We start from the raw sequence: 16,591 nt of genomic DNA, 5'->3' as shown, positions 1-16,591 counted from the left end.
CTATATTGGTTTATTAGAAAACATCTGCTGTATTTACTTTTGCACAAACTTCTTTAAAGTTTCTTTAGACATAAAGCAGATGAAACTTTCATCTGCAGTTTTGTGAGAGTAACCATAAAAGAGAGAACACTTTGTGCCCTGAGATTGATGCAAGCTTATAGCGATTCAGACCACCTACTGTATAGTCGTTCAGCATGGAGCAGGGGTGGCGCAAGAGATGCCGGTTTTATTGTTATGGGGCCAGGGTTCAGTCTGTTATGTCACCAACCCCGACTAAAGAACAACACCCGACACATCTCTGGCTTTGTTCACCGCCTGGAGCTCTAAGCTCAGATCATGTCTAAGATCAGATCTGGTGCCTGAATGTGGCTCAGGCTGGGGGGATTTTAAGCTTGCGTTGGTGTGAAAGATCTTTCCAACACTTAAGGATCAGAATTAAATGTCTAATTTTAATAGCCAGACATTTTGCTTATTGTCTTTTCTTTGCTATTATTAAGGGAAAATGGCAGAGTGTTGCATACTTTGGATGCTGATAAAATGGTGCTACAACATATTTGTTTTTGTGAGAAATGGAGCAAAAATGTCAATTAATATTAAATGAGGGTTGTAATCTTTCTACTAAAGGTCAAATTGTGACATCTGCAATTAAATGTATGATCTTGGGCTTATATACAGTATGGTACACTGTCAGAAAAAAAACATGTATGGTACACTTTTTCTAGCGGTCACTGGGGCAGTACCCTTTAAAATGGTCCTAGTATTTACCATTATGCATACATTTGATACCCGTATGTACCATTTAGTTACAGATGTGTACGGTTGAGGTCCTTATATGCACTCTTTGGTACCAGTAGCTATGTGCCTCTGAGGTACTAATATGAACTCTTTAGGTGCCGAGGTGTATTTTTTGAAAGGGCACCTCCCCAGTGACAGCTAGGGATATATAGGGGGATTTTTTTTGGGACAGTCACTGTGTAATCTATGTTTTGATTGACTTGTGCTTGTGGTTAGTCAATGGGAGTCACAGTAGCGCCATCTCTTGGTGTTCATCTGAAATTGCTGCCATATAGGCTTGCTTAGGAAAAACTGAATTTGCAAACTTTGTAAACACTTTTCAATATGTGACCCCACCTGTGAAATCGGCCCTAAATCAAAGTTTAATTTCAATCTTTGACATGACCTTACGTAGTCAATATTAAAGATATCAAGGTTATACTTTCACAGAATGTTCTTTACATTATTTATTGGAAAAAAACATTAAATCACAAAAAAAGTAATTTAGCTTGGTTTACAGGCATGTATCTAATACTTTAATGTATTTAAATTTTAATGCATGTCGATTTAATTGTATCCTGGCAGTCATTCGGATTTCTTTTTTTGTATTTGCGTGTCCTTTTTTTCTTGCATACCAGTTTTTAGTAAGATAACTTGAAGAGCTTATGTAGTCTTTGGCTATTCTTGTGACGTAAGTCCCAAAACTGAGCATCAGTCAGACAAATCACCATGATTTTCAATGTTTTCGTAAATATTGTCTGAATAGACTTTTTATCGAATGACAGACAGCGAGCTTGTTTCTTTCTAAGGAAGAAATGACGAGTTAATGAGTACGGAGGAAATCGCTCTCCTTACAGTTGCCATAGCTTCAGAGCCAGATGATTTCTCCTTTTAGAGATGTTTTATAATGCCAAGTCTGTTCTAATTAGAAGCAGATCATTTCTCTTGTACTAATTGTAGTCTCTAGTAATTAGTAAGAGTTACTTTAGAGACAGCTACTCAGAGATTTGTTTAATATGGTGGCCATTAACAAACTTGAAAGCGGAGTTTCAAACTAACAAGTTAGTTTACTTACAGCCTCTAATTTAAGTCCCCGTCTGTGGTATCTGATATATAGGATTTGCCTCCGGCCTTTCCATCAAGCTTGCAGGTAATCAGCAACATTAATTCTGCTGCATCTGGCCCTTTAATTGAGCTTTCTGTTGTCCTAAGGAAATTGATGTCATTTAGTAAAGTGTGTCTTAAAGTCCCTGTAAAGCCAATCTTGAAAATTGTTTCTAACACATTATAAATGTATTGCTGAAAGATGGCACAAAGACTGTAAACTGACTAAAATGTAGTACTGACTTGCAAAGTTAGATTGTTAAAGAGTTTTTCATCATTTCTAAGTTCAAGCTTTTAAGGTGGGACTACGTGGCTCAATGACGCACTTGAGCCACCACGAATGGCCTCGCCCCTAACACATTCATAAGCGTACGTTTAGGTTTTAGCTTTATTTGAAAGTTGAAAGAGACGACAGCTTTTCCACAAGTGGGCGTGGTTTCAGCACCGATTGGGACACGCCCACCACTTAAGAGCAGAGAATGTTTCCTGTTTATTTTATTTTTTTTAGATTTTGATGGTTTATTTATTTACTTGTCGGTTTTTTCCATCATTCAAATTTGGTTGGGTGGTTAGTTTTTCTGCTTTTATTATTTTTCTATGGTGTGACAAACTCAGAACACATTAAAGCATTACTGTGGGTTCACACCAGCCACGTTTAAGACGTCAAATTCACGTCTACCGCGTCTAGTTTGATGCTTGAACATTTTGAGTTTCTCGCTTCATTCACGTGTGATAGCCGCGAGTGAAATTCTAGTCATCGAGACATTCACGCAGGTGTCATGGGAGGTGCTTCTGCGACTCCGCTCGCTTCTTGTAATCATATCACTATAAGAGCAAGCTCCTGATTGGGTAACGCGGCACGTTTTTCCGGCAAAGTTTATATTTTTCAACTCGCGCATTTTCCGCGGCAACGCTCAATTCGCACCATTCATGTGAACTAGACGCGCGAATAAGGCGGAATTGCGTCTACCGGCCGACGCTAAACGCCGCATTCGCATTTACCGCACCACACTACACGCTTATTCACGCCGCGAGACCTCCAGATGCGCGTCAAGGTGTCTTCGCATTGACTTAACATTGCAATCACTCGCGCTTGATACGCATAACACATGTTGTTTCTGCCTATCTGATTTTAATCTGGAGTACCTATAGAATAGTATTACATCCTTCATATCTCTGAAGAGTCTTTAGTTTAATCAGATTTATAAAAAGACAGATTAGCTTTACCAATTCTTTCCGATAATGTACGAAAAAATTTGTAGGGGGAGTTACGAACTGCGGGAGGAGCGAGTCATGAGTCAACACTTTATACAACACTGCTGGATAACTTATGATTCACTACATGTTCGTCTCGTTTATATAATATGCACTTACGCGCCAATTTCCAACATGACACAGAAGTCTTACTTACCGCATGCAACTCATGACCTGGTTGGGACTTTTTAACGAAATTCAGCGTTAAACAAAGACAAACGCAAAACTTAGGTGCTACCACGGATAAACAAACTATATCCATTGATTTCATAATGCTGGCTTTCTTTTCCTTACATCCAAAAACACACTTCTTCTTTCGTGCCATTAAGTGATGCATGTAACTTAGCGTCCTCTCCCGCTGATTGACGTGTGGGCGGGGTTTTCAAGGGGAAGTGCCCATAAAAAGAAGCGATACGTATAGCTTACTCCTTAAATGTCAGCTGGGCCCAAAATCGAAAAAAAACTTTCCGAAACTTGTACGAAACCTTGGCATAGTGCATTCGGCACAGAAATACTCTGTAACACGTACAACTGCTTTTTTTGCATTTGTTTAGCATGAGGATACCAACTCTTAAACTGTGTTAATAAGTCAGAATGCATGAAATCCAGCAGGTTGCATTATGGGATCCATAAACTAGAATTTTTGCATACTTAGTGGGCAAATTAAAAGTTACTACAGTGCTGAAACCAAGCATACAGTACCTTAAGCCACTGTTGTCATACCTTTATACAGCTGTCTTTGTGATTACATCACTCGCTAGCCTTCACTTCCTCCTGCTCTGTTTATTGCTCTCAGCGTCAGCGGTGAAGCTTAGAGAAACTCGGCCAGCATGCCTCCAAAAACACTAGAGGAGATTAGCCTCCATTTTCTCCTCAATCAGCTCCCGCTTTGTCCAGACTCTGACATGTAATTTGATTTCATCTTTGCCCCACGCTGGCGTGCTCGCACCTGAAGCCTGCCTCCAATTAAGATGGAGAAGCCGGGGACGCGGCGAGCAAGCAGACTAAGAATTATGAGATTTCACAGCGTGTTCCAGCTTGGCCAAAATCCCTTCCTCTCTACAATTACGAGTGCTACCTTCTTGTTCATCTGCTTGATGGTGGCACTTTCAGCACACAGTGTTAATGAGAGCGCATGAATAAAGAATAAGACGGATGCTACTAATCCTGAAAAAAAAAACTAATCAGCTATTCAGAAGCGAGACAGAGAGGGAGAATCTCTTGATTGCTTTTGCCTGCAATCAACAAAAACACAGAGATGCCAGTGAGTCAGATATTGAGTGATTGTTCCGGACCTGCTGCTAATGAGAGATTTTCTCTCTCCAAGCAGAAACCGAGAATACAAGAACAAAAGAAGGGGAGGGCTTGTTGTTAAGACCACTTAGCTGAAGAGTTGCCGCATGCCGTTGTGTGAAAAATATTGATGTTTCTCTTTTGGTATGCTTTTATATAGAGCAAGATAATTTCATCTTGAAGTAGGCTAATCGGTTATATTGTTTATGCATTGCATTACATAAACCAGTGTTTTTCAATTACAGTGCTTGCACCCCCTCTGAAAAGTTTAAGATGTCTCTCTCCCTGCATCTGAAACTGCAAACTGTGACAGTACGTACTGAATTAGTTATCAACAGTAGGAAAACAAATATTATGGAAGTATTGTGATAAATGATGAAGAATATATGAAGAGTTTGGTTCCAAAACGCAATAAATCCATTCGGAATAATTTTAGTAAAAACGTGAGAAACTGACAAGATGAAAACCATTATTTTCTGTTACAAACTTTCACATAGCATCTTTAGGTTATAATACCATTAAATATTCAAATCCAACAAAGATTTATTATAAAAACTGGTTCTTTTTTCCGCAAAATGTCATTAATAATGTTTTGTTTTTTCAAAATGATGTAAATCTGTTGAATCAATATATAAATGTGCATTCATCTTTGCCATGTTATATTCCTTTAGTTGACTAGTGGTATACACTGATAAAAAATAAACATTAATGTTATTAATCAAAACACTTACTTTGTCATATTAATAACACTGTCATTGATGCTGTCCTTGGGACGTCGTCGCTGAACTTTTTTGACAGCGATCAGTTGTAAAATGTTTTGGTCCTGCTCGATTTGCATTGACTTTGAGTAAAATAATGGAAAGTTTTTCATAAGTTCCCCTCTGGTCAATGTGTTAGCATGACAGAAGCTTGATGCTGTCGGGAGAACAAGCAACAGCAGACATTTTTCCGTCACCCGAGTGGCTTATGTTTCTTTCCCACCACAGAAAACCACCACAGGTTTATCAATGCCAAAAAAAGTATTATTTTGTTTTTGTTTGTTTGTTTATGATGAAGTACAAAGTAAATGAGGAAAACTAGGATTCTGTGTGTATTCAACGCACCGCCATTATTGTTTACAATGCATGGAATGGCGCGCTGTTATTGGTTCAATGATTTATTTCATTCTCCAGAGAAGGAGGACTGGGTTTATCGCGTTTTGGAAAAAAGGGAGAATAGATGACAGAATAACACGCCGGATATCGGATTTTGCGTAAAATTAAGAATTTACTTTTTAATACTGACCTGATACAATAGATTTAGGTGGTAACTATGTTTTTTCTTCGTGTTTTGGAACCAAACTCTTCATATTTTGATAAATGATGGTAAGCACACAGTTGAAGATACCCATTAAATTCCAGCGTAATTGTTTTTCTTACTATGGAAGTCAGTGGTTACAATCATTTATCAAAATAATTTTTTCTTTTTGTGTTCATCACTAAAAATAAATTCATATAGGTTCAGAACAACATACATAGTAAATGATGACGGAATTTAAATTTTTGAGTGAAATATCCCTTTTAAACAGTATATTGCGAATTACCTAGATGACCTACTACTTCCGAGCAAGGTCATACGATAAATATTCATACTCTATTTACTAATTACTGTTTAAACAATGAGGTACTTACTGTACATACTTCATCTAATTCAGTTCCTACTGTCACAGTGTGTGATTTCGGATGCAAGGGAGTGTTAGATTTCTGGAGAGGTGTGCGTAAAGCTACGCAGAATTCACCCAGTGAGGCAATCATATCAATTTAGGCCTGCGACTCCTTGGGGTATGGAAAATGGCATGTTTCCTTTTAAGGGTAGAGTATTTTATAAACTGTCTAATAAAAGGGATTATACCACCAGGACTGTTATATACACATGATATAGTTATATGATAAATATTAAAATTGCAATCAATTTTATATCACTATTATATTGATTGTACAATTGCACAAACAAGAATAACCCATTGTATGAAATTCTTGGAACGCTTTGCCTTACGATCCAAGAGCTTATTTAGGGCACATTTATTTCTAGGTTACTGTCCTGTTTGTCTGTGAAGAGGAGGATTATGTTACATACAGTATCTGTATTGTGAAGGAGGGACGGAATGAGGTCCCTTTATCGCATTCGGTTTTTCCCCCTCGAATGGCGACTTTTTGCTAGCGCTGCAGAAAATTGTATTCTGCGCAACTTTTAAAAGATACAAATGCTGTGTGCTCTCAGTTTTTCTTCATAAGACCAGAAAGGGAGAGAGTTCTTAGGAGGTATTTTCCCCAGGCTGCAGGAGACACATAAAAACGAATGATGGCAATATTAGCTTGGCAACTGGGCTGGTGTTATTGCGTTTTTATGCGCCTGGGGAAATCACCCTGTCTGTGGCAGCAGAAAATGATTATTGAGAGCTAATAGGGTGAAATGTTTAATATAAAGGATAGAACAGACGAAATCATTCACTGCTCCGTGGGGAGCAAATTAAGAAGGAGAGATTGTGAAGGTGTGCAGCAATGTGGTGGAAAGATGGCGCTTATTACTGCAGTGGCAGTTGTTGAAGCTTCACATGAGCAAAAAAACTGAGAAACAATTGGATGACAGCAGCTAAGGATGCTGACTGTCCAAGCATCTCAGTCCTTTTGTTATGCTAAGCAACCCCGCAGTTACAGGTGAATTTGATGATGGTTGCTATCCCTATAAGACCAGCTAAGGTCAAGAAGTTGGGGTTTTATTTATAACAACCATGTGAGCATAATATTCTTTATTTCTTTTATCTTCCATAATGATGCCCAAAGTATACAAGTAGCATCACGATTGCTATTTGAAGTAATGTGCCTGTAAACATCTAGACAAACATCTGTTTTAGTAGCAGAATCGCTTTAAAAAAGCACAGCAGATCTAATCAGCTTTGCTAATGATATTGTTAATCTTTTTGCCACCTGTGCCGTGTTTACCCCATTCGCAATTTTCGACTTATTGATTTTTTCTATCTTGCCAAATATTTTATTTTTCCACTACATTTTGTCTTATTTTCCTGCTATTTTTTCAACATGAAGACCTTATGCTACAATCTATTTTTTTCACTTCCATGTGGTCTTGTCAATCTAGTTTTCCGTCTCCCTCTGTGTCTCATCATGATATTTCTGATTTGTGATTTGGTTCCCCAGTGCAAGGATTGCCAAAATATTTTCTTGTGTAATTTCTGCTGTGTTTTTACACCTGTGCTCTCAGCGTGGATGTCGTTTTACATCACCAACTGACAGAGTAAAATGACATTTTTTTTTTGTCGAGGGGTTGATATTATGAACTGGTGCTGTACCAACACAATCAAACTGCAAGAATGGTTTAAAAACAGCAACATTCGGGGTACATTTTTACTATGTATTTACTATAGTATAGTAGTATTTTGTGAGGAGTAGGCTAAGTAGGATAAGTACCAGATACTTATGTTAAACAACTTAAAGGCAGGATAGGCAGGAATTATCTAAAAAAACTTTTTTACAAATTTGTTTAAACTGTCTTTATATACCAATACATAATTAAAATGTAAGTACTCTGAAAAAGAGAGTATAAAACTCTAGTGTCAGTAGACCTCTCATGACTGTTTTAAACATTAGCTTTACCGAATCTTTCCGATAACGTACGAAAAAATGAAGAAGGAGGAGTTATACCGCGGGAGGAGGGAGTACGAGTCATGCAACACTATACAACACTGTTTTAACTTATGATTCACTACATGTTCGTGTCATTTATATAATATGCAACCGCCTATTTCCAACATAAGACAGAAGCCTTACTTACCGCGTGCAATTCGTCATGACCCGGTTGGGAAAATCCACCGCATCAAACACACACACAAAACTCCACTTCTACCCCGGACAATAAACTATATCCATTGTTTTCACAAGGCTGGATTTCTTCTCCTTACATTCAAAAACACACTTCATCTTTCGTGCCATTGTTGAGTTTTGAAATTAAACAAAGCTGAGTGGCGTGATAAGATGTTTGCAAGCTCTAGCGTCTCCCGCCGATTGACGGGTGAGCAGGGTTTTCCGGAGGAAGTGCCCATATAAAGAAGTGATACCCCTGAATACCCCTGGTGAAGTGCATTCGGCACAGAAATACTCTGTAACATGTCCAACTGCTTTTTTGACACTTTGCCTACGTGTAGCATGAGGAAACAACTCTATAACTGTGTTAATAAGTCAGAATGCTTGAAATACCATTGAACCCCCCCTTTAACATAGCCACATAGGTGCAATGTCACATAAGCAGTTTTAAGATGAGGCTTATCTAAAGCACCCGACAGCCTCCGTAATACATGAAAATGTGTTCCCATCAACGTGAGCCACTACTCTGTTGCCTGTTCTGTAATTCAAATGTCAATTCAGACCCCAGTGTTTTCAATTCTATATTCAAACCTGCGTCTTATGTTTTAATGCATCAACACAGTCCCTTCCTGCACTGCACTTGTCCCACGGTGGATCTTATTCTTATTGACCTTCTGTAGGAGATGCCCTCTGTCCTTCTACCAAAAAGCAGGTAGAGAGGCATGGAGAAGCAGAAATGGGAGGGATGCATAATCATCAGGTCTCAGGGGACATTCTGCAGGTGTGCTCATCTGCTCATTCGCAGAGAGAGAGAGAGAGAGAGAGAGAGAGAGAGAGAGACCAGTTCCCCTCTCCTTCATTGAAGGGCAGCCAAGAAGTCTGCAGAACAAATGCAGGAGGTGAAAGTATGGATTGGTTGTGAACACGATGACAGCAGCCTGCATTATCACAGTAGCAAAGATGAATAATTCCTCGTCATTTTGCAAAAGGTCACCACAAGAAATTCAAAAGTATATATTGACACACGACCACTTTTTTTGTTGGGTTTTTTAGTCAATACCATTTTACTATGGCCTGCTAGCATACGCAGCATAAAATCATTGTAACGCCCGACACTTCAGTATCCATAGTGAATAAACAGGCGATTAAGCTTTTTGTATTTGTTACCTTCAGTAAACTTTTGGGCTCTGTCCCTGAGGCCTCACAGTGTCGTCCTGAACTTGGATTGTACACTGTCAGATGTAAAATGGTAGTGAACTCAGAGCCGATAAGTGAGACGACGGCTGAACTGCAGTGCGAGGTCTTTCCATTTATGCTCTGTTAGTCTTTGGCTCTCTGGTACACAAGGTATCTGTCAAAACCTATTCCTTCTGGCGTTGACTGTGCTGTATAGGATGTTAGCTACAGGTCCTCGCTTTCAGGGGCATATTGAAAGTACACTCTTGTAGAAATGTATTTTCTAAGCACAACTATTTTCCACCTTCTCTTTGACCCGTATGCTAAATTTACACATCATGTACCGCTAGGCATCACTACTGCAAAAACAGGCTGTACTATTCATTTCCGTATAAGTGCTCACTGTTATGAATAACTATCTACATAATGTGACAGGAGGCGGGTTACATGAGCATCAATCTCTGCACTTCCATTGGTAGTCTTTGCATTTAAAATTACTGCATATTTGCATAAACCCAAACTCCGGTTATCTTTCCCAAAGGACATTTACGTGCTTAGACTGATTTTTTTGTAGCTCAGGAGGTTTTTAAGTTGTTTAGGTATCAATCAAGTCCCAGATTGTAGGTAACGTAGCTCATATAATTGGTAATATAGTTTAGGCTGTGTCTGAAATAGCTCCCTATACCCTTAAGTAGTGCACTGTTTGAGGGGGCAGCCATTTGTCGAGTGCACTTATTCAATCCCATAATGCACTGCAATAATGAGTGTACAACTGAGGTATACTCAACAGATAGCCGCTACTCATTAAAGTGAACTATATTAGCAAACTAATGTAGGGGATGTGGTATATAGATCAGGCTGTTTCTGACACTGCTACAGTGTCATCTAAAACTCTATAAGAGGCATCATATGCGATTACTGTGGTCTGTAAGCTTTTAAAGGGGACATATCATGAAAATCTGACTTTTTCCATGTTTAACTGCTATAATTGGGTCCCCAGCACTTCTATCAACCTAGAAAATGTGGAAATTGAAATTGTCTCCCCTGTGATTTCAGAAGGGTCTGTTGTATAGGACTCGATGGTGATATCCCTTAATGCTTACCTGAGGCACCGATGAGACTTTGTGGGATGGTCACTTGATAGATGGCACCCTCTGCCACACTGTTCCTCAGCCCTTCCATCTCCTGAGGTTGCTCTTTTGTCACACTGTTCCTCAGCCCGTTTATCTCCTGAGGTTGCCCTTTTCTCGTAACTCAGTGCATAAACCCCTGACATGACCTAACCTCAATCTCTAACGCCACATTCTCACCACAACCCGACCATACACGCCAACCTGTTTGACTAAGGCCAGAAGCCCCACTGTCGTTGTTAATGCTGGTTCAGTGGCAAACGGTTCTGTATGGCATACTATTTGCCGCAATACACAACCACACCAGACCACAAGAAAATGGCAAAAACTCATTTGACTAAGGCCAGAGGCCCCACTGTCGTTGTTAATGCAGTGGCAAACTATCTACCGCAATTACCCAACAACACCGGTCTGTTGTATAGGACTTGAAGTTGATATCCCTTAATGCTTACCTGAGGCACTGTTGAGACTCCGTAGGATGGTCAATTGAGTGATGGCACCCTTTGGGTCTTCAAGTGGTCACACTCCTTCCTGGTTGTTTTGCTGATAGGCCCATGACACCTCCAGAGGGTTCAACAGTTAATCCCAGCATCCCAGGTTCACTTCCTACTCCCTGGGTGCCATTAACTCACTTGAAGACCCAGGCAGAGTCTTTCTCTTCACCCACAGCCACTGGCTTCCCTTTTCTGAGCCGCGGAGAGGTCTTTGACTGCCTGCTGGTGGGCCTTTCCTTGCACTCCCATCTCCCTGAGTAGCCTGGATGTTTAGGTGGCTATGAACCCTCTGCAACCTACTTCCACCAGGCGTACCTTCACATTTCAGCCTTATTGTTGTGCATCGGCTGCAAGTTCAGCGGTGAGCTCGATGATGTAGACAAGCTTGAGCGAGGCTGAACATAGAAGTTTGCAGGTTGGTGGCTGCAATTTCAGCTGGGAAGCAGAGTTTCTTGTTCAAGTCTGCCAACATCTTTCAGTCCCATGGTCTACCCAGTTGACCAGAATCTGATTTTATGGTGGTGAGGTTGGCTTGACCCTCACCCTCCCGAACAAACGGTTTTGGGTTCCACTGGGATGATGGCGGAGGAAGGGCATTCACACTTGTTTGTCGACTTTCCAATACTGCAGCAAGACACTTCAGCACCTGATTGTGCCGCCAGGTGTAACAGCCTTGGGTGAGGCTGATTTTGCATCCCACTAAGATGTGCTTCAGTGTTCCAGAATAATACCGCCCTTTAATCTGCACTATCCAACCACGACACTGCCATTTAGTGCAGAGATCAGCTCATGTGCATTGAAAAGGACACACCCCAAACGGCACATTTTTGCAAAAACGGTCTGGTGAAATGTCCCCTTTAAAATGTACTACTTTCAGTTGCTTTGTAACACAGGGAACACACATACTGATAAAACTGTATATCTTGTAATGCATTGTAAGTAGTTTTGGATAAAAGTGGCAAATGCATAAATATAAATGCAAGAATAGAATAGGTTGTTTTGCTGCTGAATTTTCTTTATGCAAGTTATCTCGGTTTTGACTGGTTAACCTCTCCACTTTCGAAACCCATGTAGTGTAACAGTAGTGTTGATTGTTGAAGAGTTGTTGTGTTCATTTGTTGATGTGCACATGCTTGATGTTAGTATCTGAATGTCAGTTTCTAAATCTGTATGTCTATGTAGTACACTGGACTCCTCTTTTAAACGAGCAAGTCAAATCTTGTTTCCCATGATATGACCCTTTTAAAAAAGGGAAATCATGTTATTACGGTTACTCAAGCCTTGCGTCTCACTACAGTGGTCAGGCTGAAGGACAAATTTGCACCCTAATGTATTATTAATCCTATTTACCAATGCTGTTCTTTTTGGTGCAATGACATGTAGAAGATTTTCAGAAAAGTCAAAGTACATAAGCATGAGCTCAAATCACAAGACCAAAAATGTTAGATAAGTGCTATAGATTAGATTGATAATGCAACATGCATCTGATGATAAATTTAGCGTTTGACATAGCGGTGAATGATCCATGATCGCCGTCTGCCCTTGTCTTCGGAAACCAAAACATTTGTTAATTTCGACGAGGTATTTGTTCCAAAGTTCAGTTTAGCCACTAGCCAGACCATTAAACAAACAGAGACTGGAAGTTTAGTGTCGTGCAGACACGTAAACGCATGTGCGTCTGATTAAACCATTTATTACAGGGGTCTCAAACTGGCTTGGGGCCATTTCTGAGATGATATCTTGTTGGAGGGCCGCAGAGGTAATTTAACCTTAAAACACGGATACTAAAACGTGATATAAAAACATTTTAGATCACTGATTGGTCAGATGAGAGAATCTCCACTACCAGCATCAATGAGTGCGTTTACATGCACAGTCTTACGCCGATTATGCTTAATAAACTGATAACACGTGGGGTCATGTAAACGTGTAAAACTGTTTTCTTTAATCGGGGAAAGCTCATAAACGGCGTAAGCAAAAACCGATCGGCACAGGTAGTTTTTTGCTCATTAAGCCGATTTTGCGTGGCATTTAAACACCTTAACCGGCTTTCTCATGGTTTTGTCCATGTGCGCATGTCTCCGAGTATATAAGATAAACGTCATACGCGGAAGTAAGCGCAAAGTAGCGCATAAAAGTCTCCGCTCGACAAAAGCAGTTGGCAGAGAAACTGTTAAAATAGAAGCTCATGTGACATTTACAGGTTCGGCACACACAAGAAGAGATACAACAGTACAGCTTAAGACAGATATGCCGTTGGCTTTTTGATCGACTATTATGTACTATAGGTGGTGACGTCACTGTCTGCGAGAAAACTGATAATTCTCCAAGTCCCATGTAAACGCATTTGTCTGCATAGCCGGTTTATTGATTTGCATGTAAACGCATGAAAATAGTTTTCTATAATAAGCAGATTTTTAATAGTTATCCGCTTATTCTGTGCATGTAAATGTACTCAATGATAACCACAGTATAAGCTTTATCTTCGTGGTTGGGCTGTTTCCAGCAAACCTGTTGTCATCTGTAATTTGTTGGAAGTTCCCAAACTTCCTTTTAGCGGTGAAAAACATCCACAGGCTGAGAATCAAGAACATTATACCAGTATTTTCCATGCAGTTTGTGGTGGCACATCCGTGACCCGCACGTATGACGCCATGGGTGTTTGTAAAGAAACTGTCATGTGAGACAAAGGTAGTGATAAACACGATGTGCAAACATCTATTTGTGGTGGTCAATTTTGATTTTGTGGCGGACCGACAAATAAATGAATGTATGGGAAACACTGCATTCCAACGATGCTCGCTCCCACTTTTTGTTGGATGTCACAGCAGAAGGCAGCGCAAATATAACGACACACCTACAATCCCTCCCACTCTGAAGTGGCACTAAACTAAATGGAAAAGCTAACCAAGCCAAAATAAGGTTAGTTACCCCGAGTTACAGCTCTTTTCTGGAAGAAAACCCCAATGTCTCGACCAGATTAACTGATCGCATTGTGACAATGAGGCTGTGTACACTTGGCATTAACATGCGTTTTCATCGATCGGATCACAAGTGGACGACGTTAATGCCAGGTGTAAACGGTGTTCAAAACATTTTGAGCTCGTCCACTTTCGACCACTTTCAACCACATCCAGAGGTAGTCGAAACCACTTTCGACAGGATCGCTTTGGAGTTGCGGAACGCATATGTGGTTGAATTTGTTCGAACAGCCACACGCGACCGCCTTCTCTCCGCCCATTTATATAATCTGAGGTATTAAACACAAGTTTTACGTCTTTTTTTGACTTCTAGCGTGAACATACGGTGAACAGCGCTATTTATAGCCTTTCATTGATAAATCTAAAGCGGCTGATCTCCGTAGTTTCGTTTTGAAAGCGTGTGAAAGTTGCGCGATCCTATTTCATCAATTGCGCTGAAAATTCAGAGAAAGCTCTAACATATAAACGTAAAAAACACTGGGCAGCATGTTTACTTGCTAAAAAAGCAGTGGACTCTGATATTATATTAGTTTGCGTCCATATAAACTCATAATTACTCCCACTCGCGCTTGAATGACAACAGAGAGACTCGCCCACTGTCTCACAGACCACCCCCTCACAGTATTCAGGACAGAAGCGGTCGAAAGTGGACAAAAGAGACGGATTTAAATACCAGGTGTAAACGTTATGTGTCTCTCTCGTCCACTTGTGATCCGATCGATGAAAACACATCTTAATACCAAGTGTAAACAGCCCCAATGATATGATTGACGTGAGGTCTAGATGAACAATCTGATCATGCATTCCGTTATTCTCGCTGTCACGAAGAGTGCGGCTCATGGTTGCGTATCAACTAAAGACGCGCAACCTTTCACGCAGTTTTGAAAGAACAAAGAAGAGCCTTGAATTGCATTAAACACACGTTTTAGATGCGTCGTGCGAATGGGCCATTAAACGTTTACATCAGTTATCAAACTGATATAAAATTAAGTAAATAAAATCCTTCTGCGGGCCGGGGGGAAATGGCCCACAGTCTATTTTGTTTATTAACAAAACTGAAATAAAATTCGGCTTGGGATTAAGCTGATGTTAACGGTATAATTGCAGTTATGTCTTCAACATAGAAGTCTTTATCCAGTATAATGCTATAGCTATGCATTTAAGTGGCATTAAGTTCATTTATCCTTAACATTTTTATTGTTATAGTCAACGACTAAAACTGCAACAGTGGTTTCCAGATGGTTCCTAGGGATTCAACCTAGTATTACTCTGTCATCCAAAGAAACCCTTGAAGCACCCTTGAGCCCAAGGTGAGTGGTGATTTGTGTCGGGGACTGCAACTTTACTCTAGAGTTGCTGACCCCAGCCTCTCTACCCCTGATAATTAATCTTTTACTTTAGCTACTGATATGGTCACAGACCTCAGCAGATGGCTCAAATAAAATATGAAAAAGACAATAATCAGGGTTGGGCAAAGATACATCAAAATGTATTTAAAATAAAATACCAAATACCTGTATCAAGTCATGCAAACATCTGACATATGCCACCGGCGGCTAAGGGCCTACTTTGCATTAGCAACACTGAAAAACAAGTAATTCATAAGAAGACAACTGATGGTTCCTGTATTCATAGCAACTAGTTTCTAACTAATTAATAATTTGATTGTTATCATAAATATAATAATATATTGTGTGTCATTCATGCAATAGTATGCAAACTAAAATATCACGATCCTACTAAACAGCTATTTAGGGTTACAATACTCAACAATCAATTATTTATTTATCAAATCATTGGACACCTTTTTAACAGTTGAAGATAAACATTTTATAATTTCAACAATTAAATGATCAATATGTTTGGATTTTAAAGGTAGCCAGAAATTGTATTTGAAAGTAGCAACAGAACTTGACAATGAGCATTAAAGTGCACTTATTTCATTGCTAAAAACAATATTATTTTGTGTATTCGATATAATACAATGTATTTGCTAGTTTATGTTTCAAAAAACACATTATTTTCCACACACCGTACATTTTTGTAGCTCCAGATTTTACTTTCTTCCTGAAACGCATTTATTTGAAAAGCTCAGTGTCCCTGATTGGCCAGCCTTCTGTACGTTCAATCTGTACATTGTGATTGGCCTGAATACATCTGACTGTCAGCCGGAAATGTGATGCTCTTAACCATGTTTGAAAGATTCGCTCACTATGCAATGCTAACAGGAGTTACCTTACAGGCTGAGAGTCCAAGCGGGAGGAATTATGATAATGTCGGTCTTTATACTATATCACCAATCCCATGTGCCTACAATCCATGTGTTTGTTGTAATCCAAGAAATGAGATTTACGTTGGAGAAGAAAACTCGCGTCATTGTTTACTTTGGGGTTTGTACCTTTTGCATATCGTTAACATACTAATACACACTAGCCTGGCTCCGCCCTCCTACGTGCTTTCGCTTAATTTTCATTTCGCGTCAGTACTACGTCTGGGACTGCTGGGTAGAGTTTCGTTTTCTCCTGCAA

General features: G+C 39.8%; 1 long non-coding RNA gene across 2 annotated transcripts in view; it reads left to right on the top strand.

Moving 5' to 3' along the window:
• Positions 1-16,591, top strand: part of LOC135775314 (uncharacterized) — a 50,865-nt gene that overhangs the window by 17,163 nt on the left and 17,111 nt on the right. Inside the window, exon 3 of one of the 2 annotated variants that reach the window (XR_010543857.2) lies at positions 15,270-15,373. The exons of the other annotated variant lie outside the window; for it this stretch is intronic. This is a non-coding gene — a long non-coding RNA (uncharacterized lncRNA). The remainder of the gene's footprint in view (positions 1-15,269; positions 15,374-16,591) is intronic. 2 annotated transcript variants of the gene reach the window in all.

The sequence above is a fragment of the Paramisgurnus dabryanus genome, chromosome 21 (genome assembly GCF_030506205.2).
Source record: "Paramisgurnus dabryanus chromosome 21, PD_genome_1.1, whole genome shotgun sequence".
Taxonomy (NCBI): Eukaryota; Metazoa; Chordata; class Actinopteri; order Cypriniformes; family Cobitidae; genus Paramisgurnus; species Paramisgurnus dabryanus.
The sequence above is the reverse complement of the archived record's forward strand: the minus strand, read 5'-3'. Positions and strand labels throughout refer to the sequence as shown.